Source organism: Telopea speciosissima, chromosome 7, assembly GCF_018873765.1.
Source record: "Telopea speciosissima isolate NSW1024214 ecotype Mountain lineage chromosome 7, Tspe_v1, whole genome shotgun sequence".
Taxonomy (NCBI): Eukaryota; Viridiplantae; Streptophyta; class Magnoliopsida; order Proteales; family Proteaceae; genus Telopea; species Telopea speciosissima.
In genome coordinates this window covers 48,580,195-48,605,415 of record NC_057922.1, presented here as the reverse complement: position 1 = coordinate 48,605,415, position 25,221 = coordinate 48,580,195, and the positions used below count along the sequence as shown (strand labels likewise).

Genomic DNA, 25,221 nt, shown 5'->3' with positions numbered 1-25,221 from the left:
TTGGATATCTATTGGGATCAGATATATATATATATTTTTTTGTGAATTATTTGAATAAAAATTTGAATACCCTTAAACGAATAAAATACGAATCAAATTCGAATTTTCGGATACCCGTTTACATCTCTTTTGACTAACTCATCAATAATTAATTAAAGCTGCTAGTTTTCTCTATAAAACACCCCCTCTGCTTCTCCATCCTCACAACATTCACAACCACTCTCTCTCTCTCTCTCTCTCTCTGTGTCATACCTAACACACAAAATTTCCCAAATGGGAAAAAGAAACATTATTTCGTTAGAGAGGAAGAAAGAGGAACAGATGGTTTCGTATTTAAAAATAAGCTGATGATAGCAAGCCAGGACCCAACCATGGCTCTTGCCATCGCACGGCATGAGTTGGTGAAGACGGTGGCATCAACATGTCAATTGAAGCCTCAGCCACCTTCACAGTCATGGAGTCAGTGAACATGCACAAAATGTTCACCGGCGAGTTCGGCTCTGACCAAGGCTTCTTCATCTATAGCCGTCACTTCAAGCCCACCGTCTTAAATCTCAGCCATCAAATTGCAGCCATGGAAGGAACTGAGGCTGCATACTGCATAGCAAGTGGCATGACAACATTTGAGATGGTAAAGGAAGCCATTGTGGAGGGAAAGACTAATGTGCTTTACGAGGAATCCATGTCCAACCCTACTCTGATGGTCGCTAACTTGCCGGAGTTGTGCAGGATAGCGCACGATAAGGGGGTGAAGGTTGTGGTGGATAATACCTTCACTCCCATGGTATTGTTCCCTGCTAAGTTGGATGCCGATATAGTAGTGCACAACCTCACTAAGTACATCAATGGTGGAGCCGATGTTATTGCTGGTAAGTAATCTCTATTGATGACTTTGTTCCACTTATAAATTCATGAGTTTTATGTAGGGATGTAAACTGATCAGATTTGGCTCGGATACAGATCGTATGTGATCGGATTCAAATATTCCCAGGCTGAATACGAATACCTCTAAACGGATTCGGATGCGGATCGAATTCGGATTTCGATTCCATTTACATCTCTACCTTGTATAACCTGGACCTTCCTCCCCCTAGTGGATACAATTCACTCTCAATCCACATCTCTTAGATCATGATTCTCTTTTCCTCATATTCTAGAACCCGATGAATCTTCAAAAATCCTCAAGATCATTATTTACTTAATTTTTTATTAAGTATTCGCATTTTTTTTCCAGACGGATTTATATCGAAGTATTCGGATTTTCTTCCTGATATCTCTAAAAAGAATTCGGATGTCCCTAAACAAATACAGATGCAGATCGAATTCAGATTTTCGGTTATCCATTTACATCCCTAGTTTTAGGTCTTGAGCATTATGGCATCTTAGTTTTTCCTTATTACCAACTTGGCTAATAATTTATAGGGAGAGGGATAGGTACACTGTCCGTGTGTGGTAAGGGAGTCATACAAGAGGGACAAGGGGTTATTTCAAAAGGGGGAAGAGAGATCGAGATAGATAGAATAGGTGTTAGTTTATGGTACACAAGTGGTGTGCCTAGCCTTTTCCCTAATTTATATTAAGGCTTTGGTTGGTTGCAAGGGAAACTGAACTGAAAGGGAACTCCTTAACACCCCCCTAAAAAAAAATGAGAGGGAGTTGAAAATTTTATACCTAATGAGGAAACTTTCATAATCATTACCTAACATGATTTTGTAAACTACTCAAGTTTTCTTATCATATTTTAATGATACTTTTTAGATATAATTTTTATTTTTATTTTTTTTTTAAATATTTTTATGAAATGAAAAGTAATTAAGATTAAAAAGGATTATATAGTTCAGAAAAAGTTACAAGTTCCCTCGAAAATAACTAATTGACTTAGATTCTGGCCTTAGTGGCCAAAGCATGAGCTGGCAAAATAATATCCCTATTTTCTTATAAACAACTACAGAGTCAAAAAAACTCAAAAAGATTAGTGATACTGTATAGAAGATGATATAGCATCCAAGGCCATTGACAAAAGTTGTCCTCCTTCAGCCATAGGGTAAGATTTGTTGAATTCTACCAAATGGCTAGATGTTGGATGCCTTGTTCCTACCCGAAGTCCCTATTTGATTGTCTTTCCTTCTGCTTCATATGCAAAATCTAGATTACTGTAATCAAAAGAGAAGATAAATAATTCATTATGAAGCATTACTATGGAAGCCCAACCACCTTCTTTAGAAATGGGATGATAGTTCTGTTAGAATAAAAATTGGCTTGAATCTTCAAGACGCGTTACAGAGTCGCTTTCCTTAAGACGAAATTCATCCCTACTTCCAGATGCAAATAGGTTGCAGACGAATTGTCTGCCAGGATACAATGAAGCACAAACTTGTTGATTATCTTGGCTGCGTATTGCACAAACGAAGCCAAAATCGATGCCTGAAAAAGTTTCGAGAAAAACAGAAAAGCCAGTAGCAGAGAAATTTATTTCCTACAGTAAAACAGATTCCCTGCAAGATCACCTTTGAACACGAAGGAGGAGAAAAACGTTATGGATATCTATAAGTTTGAAATAACTTTACTTGGCACATGTTCCCAACAGATGGATTCTTCCATCTTTGAATCTGGTCCGTTGGATCGTAACTGTATGATCTAAACCGTCCAAAAATATAACAGTTATAACTGTTGATCAACTGTATATATTGATTTTATCCAGATTCAAATTGGACCACTGGATGAAAAGGAACGGTCCAGATCAGATCTCGCTTGAAGTGTGCTAAGTGCTAAGTGTGTGTGCCACTAATGCCTCTACAGCCCATGCCACGCGTGTGCATGCATGCTCGGACGAAAGTCCTCACACATACACCGTGGCATTCACCGTATTTATTAATTTAAACAACAAATGGTGCTTTATTAAATATACCCAAGGAATCAACTTTATATTTCCGATGTGGGACTATTCCCAATGCCATTATGTTGGAAACCTCCAACAAGTTCCCATCACCGACAAGTATCCTACGCCTCATATTCAAAGGACACTTCCCCCCACCCCCACCCCCTCAGTTTGGCCTTTAGAGAGGAGAACCATTGTGTTAATACAAGTCTTCTATTTTTTATTCAAAGGGGAATTCAGTATTCTTATATCAGTAAAACTATGATCACATATACAGTGTAGCTTCTTAATATTTATATGAATAAGATTTACTTGCTTTTTCATTAGTTCAGTTAAGACCCTCATTAATAGTGTAGTCGTGTAGGTATTTGACTTCATTGGTAAAAGTGTAAGACATGAAACTTAAAATCAAATAAGAGTTAGCGATATAACCATGTGAGATAATGATTACAAAAGTTTCAGGTTTGAAAATTTCACTTCTCTTCTCTTCAATATCCATTGCTCTGCGACCTGACCATAGCAGATTAGGTTTGCTTGGGCCAAGCTCAGGCCCATCTAAAAATTTACAAAACTCTTATGGCTGGGGTTACTATGACAACCTTCTGCCTGACATGCCGAAAGTAATGCTAATCCATTGTTACTGCTGTTTTACATGAAATAGAAAACAAAAATTTCTCATCACTTGTCATTGGCAAATATAGGTGGGTCCATGTTGCGGCAGACTCAAACCCACCTCAATGTTGAAATTTCAGCCCCTAACAAATTGTAAAAGTGCTTCATCAAAAAACAAGCAGGAGAACCGGCTTGAAAAAATGACCTCAAAGTGGCAAAATTACATACTTGCCATTTGATTCCATTACAGTGAATTTGTATTCTTGTAATTTCATGGAACTACATACTGTTTAACCAATTCCATGCTTGTTTCAAGTTGAAACTTGGTGGCATGGGAATAAAGTTCACTATTGCATGGACCCACCAACATCCATTCATGTACACATGTGATAAGTGGCGACAAATTCTAGATGTCACTAACTATTAGTGACACAGAGTTTCCCTTTGTATCAAAGTAGTTTACCACTAATGATCATTGTGGATTGGGTTGGATTGGGATGGGCTGCAGGTGCAATTTGTGGGCCGGCTAGCCTAGTGAATTCCATAATGGACCTTCATCAAGGGGCACTGATGCTTCTTGGTCCAACCATGAACCCCAAGGTCGCATTCGAGGTCTCCGAGAGAATTCCCCACCTAGGTCTAAGAATGAAGGAACATTGCAGGCGCGCAATGGTCTATGCTACAAGGATGAAGAAATCCAGACCACACTCTTATGAAGTCCATGGCAAATGAGAATTATGGGTTTGGAGGAATTTTATGTTTGGATATGGAGACAGAGGAGAAGGCAAACCAGTTGATGAGCCATCTGCAAAACAGCACCCAGTTTGGTATAATGGCTGTTAGCTTGGGATACTATGAGACCCTTATGTCATGTTCCGGTAGAAGTACTAGTAGCAAAATGAATGCCGTGGAGAAGAAGATGGCCGGCATCTCACCGGGGTTAATAAGGATGTCGATCGGATACAGTAGGACTCTTGAGCAGAAATGGAGCCAATTTGATAGGGCACTTGCAGGAATCAAAGATTGTGGTTTATCCAAGATTGGGTATAAAGCTTTTCCTAGATTTATGTATTGGTGTGATAAATCAATTTGATGTGTATAATGGGCCTGAGGTTCATCATCTTAAGTGGACTTTCTAGTTGCTATATTAAGTAGAATTTTCTAATCCATAATGAATTGTTGTAGGAGTAAAGCCCAACTGTAATGCGTTGGGTCCAGGTCTATGTTCAATCCAGATCTGAATTTGTACTAATATATAAAAGATTTGGATCCATTCATGGACCTGTACTTGATCTAAATGAATTGGATCCGGAATTTTTTTCCTCTACGGTTCCTGACCGATGCGGTTCCCTAGTGCCTCTTACAAGAGGAGGGTGGACCCCACCTGGGTAGAGTGTTCAGTCAGGTGCCCCGGGTGGGTCCCACGCCCCTCTTGTGAGAGGCACTAGGGAACCGCACCGATCAGGGAACCGTAGACGATAACGATTCATTGGATCCGGGCTCGGGGTTAGAGATTATCTTAGTCTCTTTCCTTGGTAATGTGTAATGTGAAGTTGAGGTGGCTTTAATTTGCAAGGGACTCAATCATTCGTTTGCTAGTGTATTTTCAAATTCTTTTTTTTTTTGGTGAAAAATTCTTCTTACAACCATATATATCGGGAGGCTAAAAACTAACTTCCTACATCCCTATTTGTTGGGTTAAAATCTGCCTCCCAAAGAAGGATGGTGGTCTAGAGCTTTGTAGAGTCAAGGAATCTAATATTGCGGGCATCAATAAAATATTTTGAAAAATTATGTCTAGAATCATAAACATTTGGACTGACTACATTTACTCTAGATACTTAAAGACAGATTCCATTTGGACTGCCACTTGTCCAAATGATGCACCATGGGCTTGGAGGAAAATTTGAAAGTACAAATACCTTGTTAGAGATGCCATTCGTTCAAGCATGGATGATGGATGCGACACTTATCATTGGTTTGATAACCAACATCCTAATGGTGTGCTCATTTCTAGATATGATGACCATTTTAGATATGATGCAAGCTTTGATAGAATGATAAAAGTCTCATCCATTATTCGAGATGGTACTTGGTATTCAGCTGAGCTAGTACTTCTGGTAATCTGATTGAGGATTTTGGTCTAATTTCTCTTCTTCTTTGATGAGACCTAGATACAATGGTGATTTGGTCTTATAGCTTCCAAACTCTTCAAAGAAATTTAGCTTTGTTTCTACTTGGAATTTGATTAGATCAAAATCTCTAAGGTTCCATGGCATAAGATTGTCTAGTTCAGCTCGAATATTCCTAGACATAGTTTTATAACTTGGCATGCTATGACATTATCGCTCCCTACTCAAGAGTTCCTTCCTAAGAGAAATGTACCATCTCTAATTGTTGTCTATTTTGGTATTCTCTAGAGAATGTGGAGCACCATTAATTTTCTTGTCCTTTCTCTAGATCTAATTAGAAAGCTTGCCTTTAGTGTAGTGATTCACCATATTTGGTGAGAAAGAAATAAAAAAAAAAATGAACCTATCGTCGCACACTATAGAGCTGATTTGGGGAGCTATTACTTTTGAAATCAGAAATAGGGTTCAACCAATCTATATTGCAAGCCCAAACACTTAAAAAAATAGATATCTTGTCGCATGTTGTGTGTGTGTGAATTTTGCCCCTCATATTTCTTCTTCGGTGTAGTGTTCATGTTCTTAGGGTGCTTTAGATTCTTACCGCTCCAAAAAAGGCAAAGGAAGCCTCCTATTCTTCAGACAAAAAAAATGATTAGATTAAGGAAACAAAGAGGAAAAGGCTATGACTCTCAAAGAACCTATTATCAAAGAAAGATGAGAAAGATGATAATTAGTTTGAGGAAATGAAGCAAGAGTTTTGCCGCAAGCACTTTTGAGCAAGTCAGTATCGTCAACAAAGTTAACATACCTGGGGATTATTATCCTCATTCACACAAATTCATAAGGATCTTGCCAATTGCATTCTTGAATCACAAACATAAGAGAGGAGACGCATACCGTTCACTGATGTATACTGTGCGATGATATCTTAATTCCCACTAGTCATGGCGACGTTTGTCTTCAAATCACTGTAACAAGAACGAACAGTAGAGCTTCGAAGTTTCTCCCTCTTAATCTCCCTCAATGTTTCTCAATGATGATGGCGATATATTTCTCAGTGCACTCTTGCCATCAAGAATTGCTAATTAAAGTAGGACTCTAATCCCCAAGTTTGTAGTGTTTGGGTTTCCATAAATCAATCCAATTACCAACATAATAGAGAAAGTAACCGACTAAGGCTTTGTGCAACCGCTAGATCAGAAAATGGGTCAAAGAACAATATCCACTTCAAGAATCCATACCTGTGCAGTCAGTTTATTAATCTATTGAAGGATTAAAAACTGTTGTTAATTGATGAACCGACATCATTCAAACCCAACCTTACTTAACTGAGGTGTGAACTCAAAGCTGGACATGTGGAAGTTTGGGGAATGAAATGTAAAAAAAGCTGATAGACGACAATGGAACTAAGATCCTGATGTATAATTGATTATTATTTTGGAATTGAGTAGTGAAAGCCAACCGTGAAGTAGGAAGAAGACTGGTAACATGGTGCTCATGGCCTCTGCAGTTGCCGTACGATGTAGTACAACACCGTGATGTAATAGGAGAGGATAACGATTCGTCAATGGAGGGTTTATTCTATGTTTAAACTTTAACTGGGTGAGATAAGGATGACAAATACCACTTACAAAAACCTTAATTACGTGATGAAGACCCGCTCGTTACGTTCCACAATGAAATCTTACATTTATAACCTGTAGAGAAGAAAGATTCGGTAATTTTTTCTTTGATAAAGATGGGTAGTTTAGAAACATAGAAATATTAGCACATTAGTACAAACTTGATCAGATTTGAAGTTAGGAGACAGCCAGAATTAAGTGAGGTGTACTAGAGTATTTACAGAAAATTATATGTACAAAATAACCCAAATCCCTATGAACTATCAAATTAGTCTAGTAAACATCATCGGGACCATATCAGCATAGTAAGCCCTTTGATAATTCGCGTAATATAGTTTTCAACCATTGAAAAAGATGATGACTGATCTAAACCATTCCTTCAGTTGAAATTTGGGTTTTTATTATTTAGTAATTCTATTTATAGAGAATTGAAGCAAATCATGACCACAATTTATCACTATACAAGTAAACAATTTGTATGGGCTAATCTATAGCCACTGTTTTCCTTGGCACCTGAAACCAATTTTCAATGAAAACTTAGACTCTAGAGAGAGAAACTTGGAGTAGAGAAATTGCCTAACATTTCTAACAAACCTTTTGAAGAAAATTTTATAACTGTATAAGTGAACAGGATCTCTCACAATTGTTAGCCTAAAGTTCTCTAAAGTTTGGAATAATTGCTTGTTAATAAAGGGAGAAATAGTCATCTTTCCATGAATATGAGTACAAAAGTTAACAATGAGTATGAATATTATTAAAGAAGATAATTTGTACTAGGTTTTTTATAGGTTTTATCAAATTAGATTTTCGATCCAGATATTTGTTGGTTTGGTGTAGTCCTATTTTCAACTGGTTTTGTCATATCCCCAATCCAAAACCCGATCCGATAAAAATTGATTCGGTTTGATCCCATTTTTTTTATCGATGTGACTGATTCGGGCCAGGTTTTGACACCCCTAGATTAGGCACATTTGACACTTGTTCAGATAAAAAATTCTTACCATCCTCCTTTTCTACCTTTGTCAAGGACTAGGCACAATAGAAATATGTTTATTCTCATTTTAAAGGGATTTTTTTGTTGACATCCCCTAAGGTGTCAATAGATTTGTAAAATTACTTTTTCGCCTCTAGTTTTATTTTGAAAAGTTATTTTATAAAACATTTAATGTAGGGATAAATAAAAAATGGGTAATTATTAGCGTAACAAGGGTCTGTTATTTATCCAAACATAACAGGACAACAACTACCCTCTTAAAAGTACTATTAGGGACATAATTGGAAATAAATTCATGAAGACAAATGAGTGAAATCACATTCACTGCTAAAAGTAAATAAAAAGATTTGAAAAAACTAAAACTTTAAATAAATATCTTAACTAAGGGTTAATTAGTAATTCAACACACGATTCCTTTGCCCCTTCTTCCTCTTCCCAGGTCTTATACATTGAATATTGATCCCGGCGACCCCTTCATCTTCTCCATCTGCGATAGCCTTGCAATAACCCCAATCGAGGAAACACTGAGCCCTCGAGTCTGTACAACCAAGTCCTCTGATGGAGTGTTCCAGTCGTCTGAAACTCGAAGGCAATTCCACTGCCTCCAATGCATAGAGACATATTCTGCATAGGAGAGTTCTCGGTAGAGCCTTTTCTGGCTTATATAGTATCTTTCCAATATAGGGGCCAAAGATAGAAGCAAGCACACAGTAAGAAAGAAAATGAAGTTTTGGCTCTCTCTTCTATTACTACTACTCCTACCCTGAAGAAAAGGGTTTCTCTGTGCTTTTGTTGTCAATATATGACCCTCAACCTTCATTCTAATGGGTGGAGGATTCTATAGGCAGCAATGCTTCATAGGCTCAACAAAGATCAATAATATGATTGAGGCAACAGTACTAAACAATACCAATCAATCATCCAGTCAAGGTTATGTCTTCTTTCGTAAATCATTTGGTTCAGCCCTTGTCTCAAACAGATCGTGTGCATTTCACAACCTAGCTTTTGAACATGTTAATCACTTAATATATTGCATGTAATATTTTGATTTCTTCTACCCCCCCCCCTCCCTTTTACTTGTCCTCTAAACATGCTAGAAAGACATGATTACATATTATTCCTCAATAATCTTTGATCTTTACTTAATGCTGTAAACACACAGAAATGTCTGTACTTCCTTAAATGCTGCCCATGAATGACTTTTAATAGAGCAGGACTTGTTCTCAGACTTATTCAATAATTTTGATAAACTTTGAACTGGTTCTACTGTTTTTTTGCAATTTTCTTTAATTGATTTAATAGAAAATCAAGACATCTCTTTTTGAACCAAAGAGATGAATATGCACTTGTAATTTATGGGCTTAGAAACTGTAGACGCTGAATTTTGTCACCTCCCGCCAATGATGATAACAGGACACGGACAGACATCGGTATCTCTCTCAAGAAGGACTCTTATCTCTACATCTGAACCAAATCACCCTAACATCCCTAAAATGACTTATCAGACCCTTTTACTAAACGTTGAAGGAGGTACTGCTCACCCTCCCCCACCACGGCGGTCCCTCTAGCCGGTTAGCGGGTCGTGGGGGTCTAGGGGGGCAGGCAGCCTCCCTGCAGGGGGTGTAAGGAAAATTTTCTGAAGAATCAGAAGGGAGACAAAAACCCAAAAAGACCAAGCCCATGGGTCCAGACAGAACCCCATTAGAGCCCATTTTAGGCCCAAAAACAAAGGGAAAAAGGCACTGCGCTCCCACGGCGCCGTGGAGACGTGCACCGTGGAGACGTGTGCCTGATTTCCACGGTGCCATGAGGGGGTGTGACATCAGCTTGCTGACGTCACCCACGGCGCCGTGTACACCTCCAAGGTGCCGTGCAGGATTTATCTGGCCAGGAGAGAGAAGGGACCCCTCCCTATAAATAGGAGGGTCCCCCTCCCTCATTTCCCAAGGTTTTTTGGGCTAGGGGACCCTCCACAGGCGATTTCTATCCCTTTTCTACTCCTTTTTCCCCCTTTTCCTCCCTCTCTCTATCGTGAGTGTGTGAGTGAGTAAAGTCGTTTCGGTGGGGTAGATCCTTCGATTACCCATCCGAATTTAGAGCGATTTTGCTCTTTGAATTTGTTATCCCGTCAATGTACGGATAACATAAAAACCCCTTTTGCAGTCGTTACTCTGTTTGCATACAAATAACAAGAATCCCTTATATAGCGGTTACTCTGCCCGAAGTTTGAGTAGCGAATCCCATCTCATATAGTCCTTACTCTGTCCGACAAGAGAGAGACAAGCCGATCGACCGTCTCTACCTGAGCCGTGGGACATCACATATTTCGCACTTGGTGTACTTCGTGTATTTCTTGACAGGTATCTGTATCTTTCCTTCTTATTATTTTTGGCATAATGTAGACAATTAAAGTAACTCGTTTTAGTGTACATAGTAAATGATTTTTCTTTCTTTGTTATGATTAGTGCATCATAACTTAGCCTTACATGTTAGTATAGGATATATTATTAAGGGAGAATATTCGAAAACCAGCATCTAGTAGAAAGACCGGTTTATCCGGGCGAGGTGGGTGCCTAACACCTTCCCACCCTCGTAACCTGACTACTTACCCTGAATCTCTGACTAGACCGTATGGAATCACGTAGCCCTTTCCTTTAACCCCGGATGGGGCTACACCCATTGGGTCCTAGGCCCTAACCCTAGGTGGCGACTCCATTCCTTTATAAAGCATGATCCTAATCCCCATGATGATATATCAGAACGATACACCATTATTTATCGAAGCCAATCTTTGTCGCCATAAGGCTGAGGAACCCTTGTCCTGAGGACCACGGTACTTACAGAAACATTATCGTATGATCATTTGTTTGTTAGTAGGTGAGTCTTTAGCTCAAAAAAGGAAGAGCACCTGGGTTTGTGCCCAGGAGATGATGGTTCGAGTCCATCAAGACTCATATAGCCTTTTCCATTTGGTGGTGTCTTCTTGGTCAGTTTAGAGGTAGAAGGTGAGTTTTCTCTTAGGATGTTTTGGACATGGAAATAGACAAGTGATATCTTTTTCTTGGGCACTGTAAAAGAAGAGCATTTAGCTTGGTGTATGAGAAAAAGTCACACACTGTTGTTTCAAAAATTGCAAAAAAACACTAACCTCTACAATGTTTTTCATATTTTTTTGCCCAATAGATAAGAAAAACTAGTTCCTTGTTAGACATATATGCATCATCTTTTCAATGTTTTCATATGCCCTACTACTTATGTAAATCAAAATCATATTTTTACCATTAGTATCAATATTTCTAAAATTTAATAATGCATTTGTCTTTAAGAATGAAACTATTTTTAGAACAGTAGTGTCTTGAGATGTACCAACTGTAATTTGGCCATTGGTTTTCTTTCCTTTTAAGAAATCTCGAACGCCATTATCTACTTCTGGCATGAAGCTATGCATTTTATCGGTCACTTTATCATGTTTGCACGTAAATATCAAATTTCTGATTTTTTTGGGCATGGTCTGTAAGGATCTCCTTGGTTGGAATGCAGCTTTGACCGAGCAATTGATGAAGACTGATGGAGGTAGTGTTGCAGGTCTGATCACCAGCCTTCAGGTGGAGGCCAGGAAAGGAGGGTCTAGGCTGAGACCCTCCGCAAAGATATTCAAAAAGCAATGCAACAGGTTGAGATGCCCAAATTAGAAAAAGATAAGATTGAACTTTACACATCCACATATCGAAACCTAGTTGGTAAGCTGGAATCTAATCTAAAGAGCCTCTCAGATCGTTACAACAGTCTTGAACAGTCCAACTTCCACATGGAATCAGAAATAAATGCACTGAGGACAGGAGAACCAATCCCAGACATTAAGGCTATGAAGGCTGAGCCAGGGAAAGACATATTAGACAAGAATTAGTCCCACAAGAAGTTGGATAGAGGTTTTGATCAAACATGATTTTGAGCCACAGTGTGATGGTTTTTACCATTTTCTTGTGATTTTAGAAGAAGATAGAGGGGGAAAGACAAAGAGAATCTTTGGAAGGCAGTGCCTGTTAGAATCTTGTGAAGTTGGAGGTTTCTAGTTTACTCTCTTCTGTCTTCAACTAGTGCATTCAAGAAGCAGTATGTGCTTTCTGAAGTTTTGAGCTTCAGGGTGAAGGTTTGCTTGCTCTATAGCATTTTTATGAGGAATAGTTAGTGTAGATTGAATCATAAACATGGAACATCTATTTGAATAGACATGTTGCAAAAGAATAAATAGAGGTATAAGGGGCATGAACCTTATATAGTTGAATAGACATGATCTGAAAATGATATTTCCACATGTTTCTATTGAGCAAAACCCTCAATCCTATTTTCACATATTTGTTTATATTGCAGCTGCTGCTATGGGGCCTTTAGAGGCTTATTGACAATACAAGGGAGATTGGAAATTGATAGTACCTTCAATGCCTCAAATGATTCACCCTGTTCTAGATGGTCCTGGGTTGCCAAGGGAACAACCATTGAAACTGCATTTAATGTGTGGAACCAGGAGGGAGGCTTGTGGAGATGAAGTCAAGAGTTTTTTCTTCCCCAGGAGACCATCTAACATTGTTGCCCAATCCTATTATTATGAAGAATGCCATATTCATCTTCTTACTGAGATGTAAATTTCCTATGCCTCCTCAAAATGCATAGGAAAATCGATATGATAGTTGCCACACAAAAACCTATAAAACAGAACAACAGAAGGGACTGCACTCTTCTACTTGTTCGTTGCTGCTTCGAGGTTGGTATTATGTCCTTGTTATTTTAAATCTGGTAATTATCCCTATGTTGTTCTCTCTAGTTACCTCAAGATTTTCTGGAGCTTAATTGATGGACGCTTCTTTCACAATCCAGGTGTGGTAGGTATAGGAGCTGCTTTACAAGACTCATGGACATATTGTGCAGGTCCACTCCAAACCCATATGCTTCATGAATTAAAAAAAAATGGTCAAACCGAAATCCATGCTATTTGATTGAGTTTGTCTTAGCCATTTTCACAACATTTCACCATTGTGGATGGTGACTCTATGACTACAGCTTGGATCCTTGGCAGTTCTAGTGAACCATGAAGGCTTGATTTGCAATCTGAAATTCCTTTGGGCTCTGTTTGCTTGCAAAGAAAATTAAAGGGGTTTGGCTTCCAAAGGAAATTAAAGAGAAGGGAAGAGAGAGAGAGAGAGAGAGAGAGGAAAGAAGGAGAAGAAGAAGAAGAGGAGGAAGAGAGATTTACCAGCAAAGAAGGCTTGTGATTCGGTTATTTGGGTTCACAATGAAAGGAATACAGAGTTCGGATCAAAAGAAAGCCTAGGGGAAAGATTTGGGGTCACCCAAGAGGTAGGACTCAATCCGGCCACCTCAAGATTCTTTTAGTTTTAATATGGTTTTGATGTTCATGAGAAGTACTATAAGTGTATAGAGATAGCTTAGTGTGGTTATGGGTGAGAGCAGTGAGACAGAAATGAGTGATCTGTTAGGTTGTCTTGGAAAAAACAAAACAGACAGTGGAGAAGCTGACAATAAGGTTGAAGCCACATTGTATATTGCATCAAATCAAATCAAACTCCCATTGGACGTTATTTATAGTTCTCCACTAGAACAAAACAAAGGAAGAACAGAGAGAAAAAGACAAGACAAGAAAGAACACTTAACAAAGAGAATCAGCAAGCTCAAACACTAAATAAAGAGAATCAGCAAAAGATGAGTTGTTCGGGATTTCTATGGCAAAGACTATGGATCAATTTAAGGGGACATGTGAACTTGGGCAAGGATGCGATGATTGTTTGTTTGGGTTGGAGCAAGAGATGCCTTAAGTGGCTGATTTGTTCCAACACTAGCAACTCACAGAAAAAATGAAAAAGAAGAGAAGTGAAGAACACTTACCAATCCAACTAGGATAGGAAAAGTCCACCTTCACACAGGCTGTCATATTTGAAGCAAACCCAACCAATTTGTACTGTAGTTGGGCTGTAGTACATGACTGTGTTGATGCCCACAAATTGCTGAGCTACTTGACATCCAATACCAGCAAGTTCATGCATGGATATATTTTCCTCAAAATATCCACTGCTTCCTGTTTCCTACCCTGTTCAACAAATATTAGAAAGAAAAAAAAAAGACATTTACAGTAAGAAACATATAGGTTTGAGAAAACAAATGGACCACCTTAACACCAGTGTGTCAAAGAGCCGTGGTGGATGTAGCAGGGTGAGGGGATTGGCGGACTGAGGCTCGGGTGAGCAGCAAGGGAAGAGTCGAGCAGTAGAGTGAGGTGATCGATGGAGAGAGTTGTAGAGGGAGTAGTAGTGGAAATCCTCCATTGAATAGTAGATCTAAGGTTTGGTTTCCCTAAATCAGATCACAGTGAGTAGTACATAAATATGTGGGGTTAGATCAAATCCGAATACATTCAACATTGGGGGGTCTTCTTTCATTGCACAAACTAATAGGCACAAAAAGGACTTAAACTGCAAAATCCAAAATTGACACATTCAACATTGGACCTATGAGATAAGAGAACTCATTCAGCAACATCTTATAGATTCACGAGTGCCAACTTGAACTGGGGCTTGCCTATTGTATTTCTCTTGTAATACCCTTGGTTGGTGATTTTGGTGTAGCCTTATAACTCATTTCCTTTTTTGTATGAGAGTCTTTAGTTCAAACTGGTAAAGCACTTGGGGATTACTCAAGAGATTGTGGTTCGAATCCATCAATACTCATCGAATTTTCTTATAGCTAATTTTTTTTTTTTTTTAAATTCTTATAGCACGTCGGCGTGTGTCATAAATGGCGAGAGAGAGAGAGATTGTTTTCCACACACATTTTTTGATAATATAAGCCAAAATATAACAAAATAATTGTAATTTAATCAAAATCAGTATCATTTGACCAAATTTTCACATTTCCACAAGTTTAACCAAGATGTCCAATTCTATGTTTTCATGTACCATGACCAACAGATAACCAACCATTTATAGCACAATTCATCAATTAGCTTGTTTAAATCCCGATTATCCCCATTACTTTGAACTCGATTATAGAGCGAAAATCAACCAAACTGATTGAATAGAAATGTGTCCATGTTGTATCCTAAATTAAGGGTGTTAAATGATCTTGTTTCAGTTAAACCGGTTAATTAAACGGTCTCAATGAAACCTTAATCGAAGTAGACAAATTAAATGATTTGCGGTTTCGGTTTAAACGGTTTGGTTTCGGTACACAGTTTCTATTTACTTTTGGCACATTTATGTACATCTAAGAGTGTTAAACTGTCCAGTTCATTTTAAACCGTTTAATTGAACGGCCTCAATTTTGAAACATAACTGAACCATTTATTAAACATTTTCACGGTTTCGATTTAAATGGTTCAATTTCGTTAAATGGTTTTTGTTTACTTCTGGCACATTTATGTACATCTAGGAGTGTTCTACGGTCCGGTTCGGTTTAAACCATTTAATTAAGCGGTCTCAATTTTGAAACCATAACTAATTCAATTATTAAACGGTTCGATTTTGTTTCGGTAAACGGTTTCTATTTGATTTTGGCACATTTGACATCTGAGAGTGTTAAACGGTCTGAATTTTGATACTATAAACGAACCATTTATTAAACGGTTTCAAACCCATTAGGCCCGACCAATGGACACCTCTAGGCCCATCCATGGTTTTAGTGCACGGTATCGGAACGGGTATCGGTTAACTCAAAAACTGTTATGGTATCGTATCGGTATCTACAAGGATCGGCCATATTGGACAAATTTTTCCCTAATCTTCCTTTAAAAATAATTTTTTTGATAGATTTACCCCTTGTCCGTACCATGTCATCGATACGATACCAGGATCGACAACGTGCAAAATCGGTGCCCTACTTAGAACCATGGTTTTTACTCACTTTGGGTTCAATTTACAAGAGATAAGAATGACACGACATTGGCTTCATTCAAATGGAAAGTCTCTAGACCAATTCCAAGAGATCATCTCCAAGGAGCAAGAGAGAGAGATTGAGTGCAATCTCCACAAAAAGGCAAGGAGCAAAAGAGAGATAGATTCAGATTGAAATTATATAACGTCTTAGATAGGTAACTATTTGAGTGCAATCTCCTTGAAAGGCAAGAAGAGAGAGAGAGACAGAGAGAGAGAGATTGAGATTGAGTAAGATTCAGACTGAGTGAGATTATATAGCGTCTTAGAGAGAAATTGATATAGGTGAATTGCAATTCAGTAACTTTCATTTTTTATTTTTTTTTGGGTTGAAGTAACTACTCGGATTCATTTGTCTTTGATATTGGCATATCAGTTTGTTTTCTAAAATAAGTCATGTTGATCCATACAGAAATTTTAAATAACTATTTTGTTATTTTATTATTTTTTGGTAGACGTAATTTCTCAGATTTATCTCTTGGCGCCAACATTGGAGGCAAAATATTCTATATATTGTCGATTCATCACCATGATATGGTACTCTCTTTCATTCTTTCACCGAACTAAGATATAGAATTTTTGAAAAAGATAGGATGAAGCATTCGATTACCAATCTTGCACCATTCAGGCAGAAATCTCACCCTCCACATTCAGTCCCTCGAAAAATGAAGAACAAACATGAAAGAAAGAAGAACTGTTGCAAGCTGTTTAAGCGGGATATGCCATCCCAATCACCACCGCCACTTGAACCACCAGTGTTGGGTTCTCAAAACAACCCGATTCTCGTTGTGGATGACTCATGTGGGTGATCGAAGAAAACATCACACATTTGGCAGCCACAAATCCAGGAAACCAATAAATTACTTGGAGGTGATCCAAATATCCGAGAGAGAAGATGATGCATAGTCATAGCATTCATACATAGGTGACGAAATCTATCACCTATACGGGGCTGATGTGGCAAGAGAACTTGGTCTTCTAGATTCACATGGTACTGATGATAAAGAGGACCTCTTTAACTTCAAAGAAGAGACGTAGAAATGGGAAAAAAAACAAAAAGGAAGGCATTCACACCACTTACTCCATCTACAAATGGAAAGGGAAAGAAGGTTGCTCGCATTCCTCCAACCTACTGATGGAGGAACAAGTTTAGTTTCTTGTTTTTCTTTATTTCTTTTTCATCCTTCGTTTGGTTTAGCAATGAGAGATTAAGTCTAATCAATTTTCATGAGTAATGGTTTTTTTTTATTAGTATCATATTGAATCTGCTCAGTCAACTAATTTTGATAAATCTGCTGTTATTTTTAGCAGTTCAGTTCTCCTAGTTTGAAAAAGATGATTACTTATTGTTTGGGTGTTAAGAGCTATGTCATAAAATACTCTTAATAGTAATAAGATTCTAAGAGTGACTGAAGTCAGATAGATATAGACTCCACCCCTTCTGGTGCTGGATAGGCCAGAAGCCCTGTTAAACTTTATATGCCTTGAGTCAAAAGTTACTACTGACTTTGATGGTTTCCGAATTATTCCAAAGATCTTATATTTAATATCAATTCTTTAATGCTTATTTACATACTTTATCCTTCAATGTTCCTATTATTTCTCAACAAAGAAAAAGAATTATATCTAGCAATACATGCAAAAGGTCAGACCTTGAATTTCATCTCATCCGAAAACATATATTGTAGATATTCAAATTAATTGTTGTATTTGATGTATTGTGCACTGTGCAGGTCTACGCTTCATGTATACACATAGCATTGCAACAATCCTCTATTTCTGCTTGAGTGTCCTTGCTCTCCAAAGAGTGTTTTACTGGTTTCATTGTTGCAGCTTATCAGTATGTGATGACATCTGTTTAATCCAGTACAGACAAAACCTCAGGAAGGAGTTGTCTGTTGTAACTCAGAATGGAGTGGAGATAGCTTGGTAAATTGTATAGAACCATCCAACCAGTTTCACCGCCATTAGTACCATGGGTTGAGTTAGTTCTTCGCAAAATTTGGCCATGTAGAGTGTGTTGTACATTAGTATGGAGAAACTTTGACTGAACCTTTATGAGTATACCTTAGCAAAGTGATATGACTGGAACTTCGATTAATTAGATGGAAATTAATACTGTATTTTCGTGCCCTCAATAGTAGCACGGAAAGAACTTGGGAAGCTTAAAGCATCCATGGAAGGTATATCGAAGCCTGAAAATAAATATATTTTTTTCTAATTTTAAAATCGAATGTGTTTTGTTCATTGAAATAATATTTACTGCTTGTGCTTCTTAGCTGATGTCATGGAGAACTCTAATAATTTCTATGATTAAAAAATTATATGATCGGATATGAATATCCAATTACAGATTCTGAGTTTGCGCTGAGTCTGGAACCCCACAACCAAGAGCTGAAGAAGCAGTATAATGAATCAAAAGCTTTGTATGAGAAGGTGAGAATCTCAGCAAGTATCATCATATGTAACATCTTATGTTTATTTTTGTTTTCTTGAAGGTCCCTGTTTGGTGTTCTGTGAGGAAGATGGGACTTGGCATTTGGCTGTGATGGTTTGGATGTCTAGAGACTTGTAAGAATTTGATGTCCCTTTAAGAGATCAGTTGCATATATAAACTCAAGTATGATCCACCAAGAAAGCAATTTATCATGGTTTTCTGCTTATTGCAAGCTTTGTTATGATTTTTATAAGATGTAGCCCTTTGGTATGATGCTATTGATGAAATATATGCCGTCCAGGCTCTGAATGTGGGAGAGACCCAAAAAAAAACATTGTCGGAGTGGGGATAACTTCATTTGACAAAAGTGTATGGGCAACTTCTATTGTTCTAATTTCCTTTTCCCTAATCTAATGTTTCTTTCTGCATCCTTTTATCTAGTGCCACCACAAAATCCTGATTCCATCTACAAGAGTATGAAAAGAGACTTGGCAGGTTGAGATCATGAATAAGCCACGTCCTTGTTGGAAAATCTTGTCATGTCCATTGTTATTCCACACTACATTCACAGTAATGGGAATAATATCAGCAAGGAAGGAAATTTGAACAGTTGTTCTAGGGTAGGATCCCAACTTTTGGACTGTGGTGGCCCTAAAATTTTTGAGGCCTTAAAAATTCATCTAGATTAAAAGTCATATATGGATTCTTTATGGCTTTTATTTCTAGTTTTTTTTTTTTTTTTTTTTTTTTTTTTTTTCAGATTGCAAACTTGTGGAAATATTGTTGTCGATTAGTGCTAGTACATGCTAGCATCATCCAGTTAAGTCTTGTTACCTATACTCTGTACATTAACATTTGATTGAGATTAAGTTAATTGGCTGTGCTGTCCAGGAGATTATCAAGAAGGCCTCTACAGTGGTGAAAAACTCCATTCAAGGTGCACCAAAAGTTGAAGTCAAAGGAGATCTTCAGCAAAATCCATGTGCTCCTCAGGTCATTAAACGTCCGATTTAAGTTCCGGGACTATGGTCTTATGCCATCTGGTAGGAAGAGCCACTTTCACAAGCCTTATATTGATGAGAAGGACTAGAAGTTTATTTTTGTAGTGCAAAACTGCAATACTCGGTGTGCCATAATTCAACCACGACTGACCACCTTGGGGGCCTTCATTTATGAACATCTCAAGAGTACATGGAGAAGACATTCTGGATGAAGCCTTGGCATTCACAACCACTCAACTTAAATATATAGTTACTGATCATGATCATGATCATGATTTAAAGTGTTACACCCGCACCCGAAATATATCTTAATACCCCGGGTTAAATTAGACTTTTACCAACGGGTAATGCCACGATGGCATTAGTCAACACCTGTGACCTTGGACTTTAAATTTCCATTATATGTGCCCCCCCTCAAAGTCCTGAAAGTACAGGTCAAAGCCTCGCAACTTTCCTTGAGGTTTGGATCTTGACAGCAACAACGGAGTCACGAACGAACTCACCAAACTGGTTCCGTTCATGGATCCGTCCGTACTATTTCTTTCTCTTTTGAAGTATTTTCGTGTGGGACCCACGTCCCAGTGTCCCAGACACCAGACTAGCCTTCATTTATGAACATCTCAAGAGTACATAGAGAAGACATTCTGGATGAAGCCCTGGCACTCACAACCACTCAACTTAAATAAATAGTTACTAATCATGATCATGATTTAAGTATTACACCCGCACCCGAAATATATCCTAATACTCCGGGTTAAATTAGACTTTTACCAACGGGTAATGCCACGATGGCATTAGTCAACACTTGTGACTTTGGACTTTAAATCTCCATTATACGTGCCCCCCCCTCTAACTCCTGAAAGTACGGGTCAAAGCCCCACAACTTTCCTTGAGGTTTGGACCCTGACAGCAGCAACAGAGTCACGAAAGGACTCACCAGACTGGTTCTGTCCGTACTATTTCTTTCCCTTTTGAAGTATTTTCATATGGGACCCACGTCCACATGTCCCAGACACCATAACTAGACCTTCGGACAAGATGGACTCCCACCCTTACCATCAATTGGTTAGTTGGGCCATGAAGGTGGGCCTACAAGACTTAGTTTAAATAAATAATGCATTTTTCTACTTAGCCTGAACCAAACAAGCCCTAGAGTTAATGTGTCTTTTATAAGACCTAGGGCAGACCCAAACATGTCCTAAACATGTCCTAACTAAATAAACTAATTAGGTGGTGACCTTGGCCAAACAAGCCCTAAGGTTCATTAAACCCAAAAGACCATCCTTAGGTCTGAGAGACACTTAGGCAAACAAGCCCTAAGGCCTCTTTTGGTCCTTAAAAGATAGAACTTAGCCCCATATTCTCCCATCTCTCCCCCTCCAAGCCAAACCATGGAGGAGAAGAGACAAGGAAGAAGAAGAAGAAGAGGTAGGAAGAGGAATGGGAGGGGAAAGGAAGAAGATGGAAGGCATGCCAAAGGGGTTTGGCTGCCCTACCTTCCCTCCTCCTGTTGTCCGATCAAGGCTTGAAGAAAGGAAGAAAAAGGCAGGGAGGAAGAAGATGGTAGATCTTCAAGGCTGGCTAGGGCTGGGATTGGAGCTCCACTCACCAAGGTATGCTCTATCTCTTGGTACCTCCCTTTTCTCCATTTACATTCTTGATTTGAAGTAGATTCCTTGAGTTTGAGCTAACCTAGGGTTCCATTTGGGGGACTCAAGGTGAGGCTTAGCCCTTAAACGGGGTTTTAATAGTGAAGACCAATCCCTAATGTAGGCTCCTATCAACCACTTTGCAGCCATTGTTGCTGATTCCTTGGTTTTAAACCACCAAACCCTACCCTTGGATCAAATGGAGCCAAGCCCTTATGTGATCTTGGATCCATGAGGTAAGCCTAGGTTCTAGTGACTCTAGGGAGACCTAGGACACCCCTCCATGACCCTGAGTGCCATGTGGACTCCAGGTTCCAAGCTGGAGGGGAAAACCCTAAGAAATCTCAGAAAGAACTCTGACGGATGCACGAACAGGGTCACCGTCGTGGTTTCGTCTGTCGATCCGTTTAGTGTATCCCAGTGACTTATTCGAACAGATGTAGGAACAGATTTACTCTTGTTTCCTCCGTCGTGGTTCCGTTCCCTCTCGGGAATGTCTCAAGGATCGAACGGATGTAGGGACGGATTCATAAAAAGGTTCCGTCCGTGGTTTCATTCACTCTCGAGTATGTCTCACGCTTCGAACAGATGCAGGAATGGATCCAGGTGGAGGTTCTGTCTATGGATGTGTCCCTCGTGTTTTGACCCTTTCACTTGAATGGAGTCAGGAATGGACTCACCCTGTTACTTCCATCCGTGAGTCCGTCCGTACTGTCTTAGTTGACACTCAATTTTAACTTTGGGGGCATAACATAGGACCCCTCTATACATCTTTTGACGTTTGCCCTTGCATTCTTAGGCTACCTAACTCGATGGATAGAAGATGCACCGGTGAGATTCATGTCAACCACGCCAGGTGACACCCGAGTTCGGTGAGTGGGTTTTGAGTGATTTGTTTAGGCTTGTATATATATTATACAATCTGCTCTGCACGACTGCACGTGACACTAAGGGGATATAGTGTGTGGGGGCATAACAACACATAATACAAACCCCTCGCACTTACCAGGATCAAAAACTCCAGCTCTCGACTCTGATACCATGTTATAACGACTTATCCCAAAAGCTCAAGTTGTTAAGGGTCACAACAATGTATGTCAACACACAACAATCATCTTTGCCCATATCCTCAAGGGTGATTGTAAAGACATTGGACTATTCTTTATTTCATTCTCATTGGTCAACGAATTTGCTGTGAATAAATATATCCAGGTGTTAGAGGACAACGGTAAAGTTGCTCCGTTGCGACTTGGTTGCAGGTTCGAATCGGGAAACAGCCTCCCCGCAAAACGGAGGAAAGGCTGCATGCATTATGACCCTCCCCAGACCCTGCAGTGGCAGGAACCTCATGCATTGGGTACGCCCTTTTTTGTTAGTGGACACCTAATTTTCCAGGGATTAATTATTTTGGTTCATCACAGTATTGTGTGAAGTGCTTACTCTTGCTTTCCATTACCTTGTTTCTTGGATTCTAAACTTCCTTGCTGTCAACTCAACTTGTTGAATTCATTCAACTTCACAGTATACTATCATATTTTATGCAAATCTCTCTCATGTTGAATTAGCTTGTAAAAATCCAATACTGTCTATCGAACATTCCTGTGGCTATCTCTTAGTTTGAGTTAAACTTGAATAATTTTGTCTATTATTTCAGGAAGTGTTTTCTATAGCTATATCACGTTATATGGAGCAACCTGAAAAGAAGGAAACGCTATTGAAGTTGCTGCAATGGATGATGGGTCAAGGGTATGTTGTGGACTCGACATCGAGAAATCTAATCCTCAAGAATTCACATCTGTTTGGACGCCACCTCATTGCTGAAATATTATCAAAACAGCATAAAATGTCAAAAGTACTAAGAACTCAGTAGATGATGGTTGCATGAGTTTTGAGAGTGCAGTAGTGGCTGAAGTCATCTTTGGCAGGGTCTGAGGGGCTGTCCTGATAAAAATTATTCACAGTTACACCTCCTATTAAGCATCCAGATCTTCTGTCCGGCAATTTCTCATTTATCATAGCATGATTAAAAAGTGTGTGATGTCAAGGTTATAACAGTTGTACTTCCTTCAGGTAAAAGTTATTGTATATGGAGAGAGAGAGAGAGAGAGAGAGAAAGATGATTTTATGACTTTAGGTTATAGAGTTAACAGCTAACAATCTACTTACTCAAATGACACATTGTATTTTCCAATTTAATGATATACTCTGGTAAATTTTTCCAGCAATGGCTACTTGTATTAAGTGAATATTTGGGTTATGTTGTCAACAACTGCAGAAGAGAACCCCCTAAAAAGTGTTTTGAATGGAATATGAGATGAAAACATATCAGACCTTTTCATATTTGAACTTGAACTCTGGTGGGTCTTGAGGTGCAAAGATTGTCCATTCATGCAATGGCCTTGGCTTCATATCTAAACCTCAACAAGCTTCTCCCCTAGAAACCAAGAATTGGCTGAAAGAGTGGCTATCAAGAAGACCATGTTCTCTTCTAGCAATGGAGTTGATAGGGTTGGTGGTCTATAGGCAAAGTACTAAGGGAATGTTGGCATCATATGTAACCCTATCAAACATACTAAGAGGAGTGTTGTGTTGTGGAAGGAAGATGGTCACTAACATTGCCGCACTTTAACCCAATTCACTTCACGTTACGGACTGCAATGTATCTGTAGAAAACCTAGGACCTGTAACCAGTAACTCTAGAAATAAGAAAAGATGGAAATTGTAAAATACTTGAATTAATTAATTGATAGGTAAGCCCCTCTATTTATAATAGAGGGGAAATTACAAATAGACTAAACTAGGCGATGTGGGACTAAAACCCATGTTGCCGACTGTACCTAATAACATAATAAATAAACTAACCCCAAAAGGACCAGAATACCCCCCACGGTATTCTGGATTACATATTCCAACACTCCCCCTCAAGCTGGATTATACAAATAAGTAAAGAAAGAAGATCCAGCTTGAACTAAAGAAAAAAGAACTCCAAATAATGCTAACACTCCCCCTCAAGTTGGCACATACAAGGTACTAATGCCCAACTTGAACAAAATGGGAAAAAAAAACTAAGTTGCAACAGAATCCAGTTTGACATATGAATGCAGCTCCCAAATAAACCTTCAAGAACTTGAAAAAATAGATTTTCAAAACTTGGACAGACATGATTAGCAAACTGGGATTGGAATGTCTTCCAAAAAAGGCAGCTTTCAACGATCTTCAATAGTTATCCAGTGATGAATCTCAGATTGTCATAGTGACATAGAATCTTGAAGTGAAATAACTAGAGCAGCAAGCAGCGAAAACAAACTTAATCAAGCAGCGGAAAAAATACTGTATCAACCCAATTGAAAGTCTTCAAATAGGCAACAACCAAATATCTTCAATACTCTTCAATACTTCAATCTCCCCCTTACGGCAGACTCAACCCAATAATGAAGGAAACCCAATGGCAATGGTGGAGAAAACTAATCTTCTATGTTTTGCACCAATTTTCCTGCAAGTTCTGCGTTCTGCAATGTCTGCAGGTGTATTGTACATAATCCCCCCCTCACGTGTAGTACACGTGGACATAATAGAGATGATGTAAGAGATAGGGCAAAAACATAATATTCCAGAATTTTCCAAAGGTGGTATGGGTAAATATCAAAGGTATGAGATATGTAGGGAATTACAAATATTGAAAGGGAAAGGTGTTGGAAAAAAAGGATGGCATGGCTGTAATTTGGTGGAAATCCACTTTTAAATACAAACCAAGCCAAAGGGCAAACTGGTAATAAATCAGAATTTTCAAGGGTCAATTGGGTAGTCAAATAGGGGAATGTATTAAATTAATGGCAGTTCCGTAAATAACCAGAATTTTGCAAGGGGCTCTTGGTAAATAAGACAGTAATTGGTCATGTAGGGAATTAGATTTATAGATGGGGGACATACTTGGAAGGGCTGTAAAATATAGGCTA

The 25,221-nt window shown here is 38.7% G+C and overlaps 2 long non-coding RNA genes and 1 pseudogene across 2 annotated transcripts; all 3 read left to right on the top strand.

Moving 5' to 3' along the window:
• Window positions 1-347: 347 nt before the first annotated feature.
• LOC122669867 lies at window positions 348-4,672 on the top strand (annotated as a pseudogene).
• A 13,647-nt stretch (window positions 4,673-18,319) lies between these two features.
• LOC122669994 lies at window positions 18,320-19,541 on the top strand. The gene is made up of 3 exons (XR_006334117.1): window positions 18,320-18,361; window positions 18,532-18,614; window positions 19,507-19,541. It is a non-coding gene; the product is annotated as an uncharacterized LOC122669994 (long non-coding RNA).
• A 3,114-nt stretch (window positions 19,542-22,655) lies between these two features.
• Window positions 22,656-23,490, top strand: LOC122669106. Its single transcript, XR_006333965.1, has 2 exons — window positions 22,656-23,347; window positions 23,409-23,490. It is a non-coding gene; the product is annotated as an uncharacterized LOC122669106 (long non-coding RNA).
• Window positions 23,491-25,221: the final 1,731 nt, after the last annotated feature.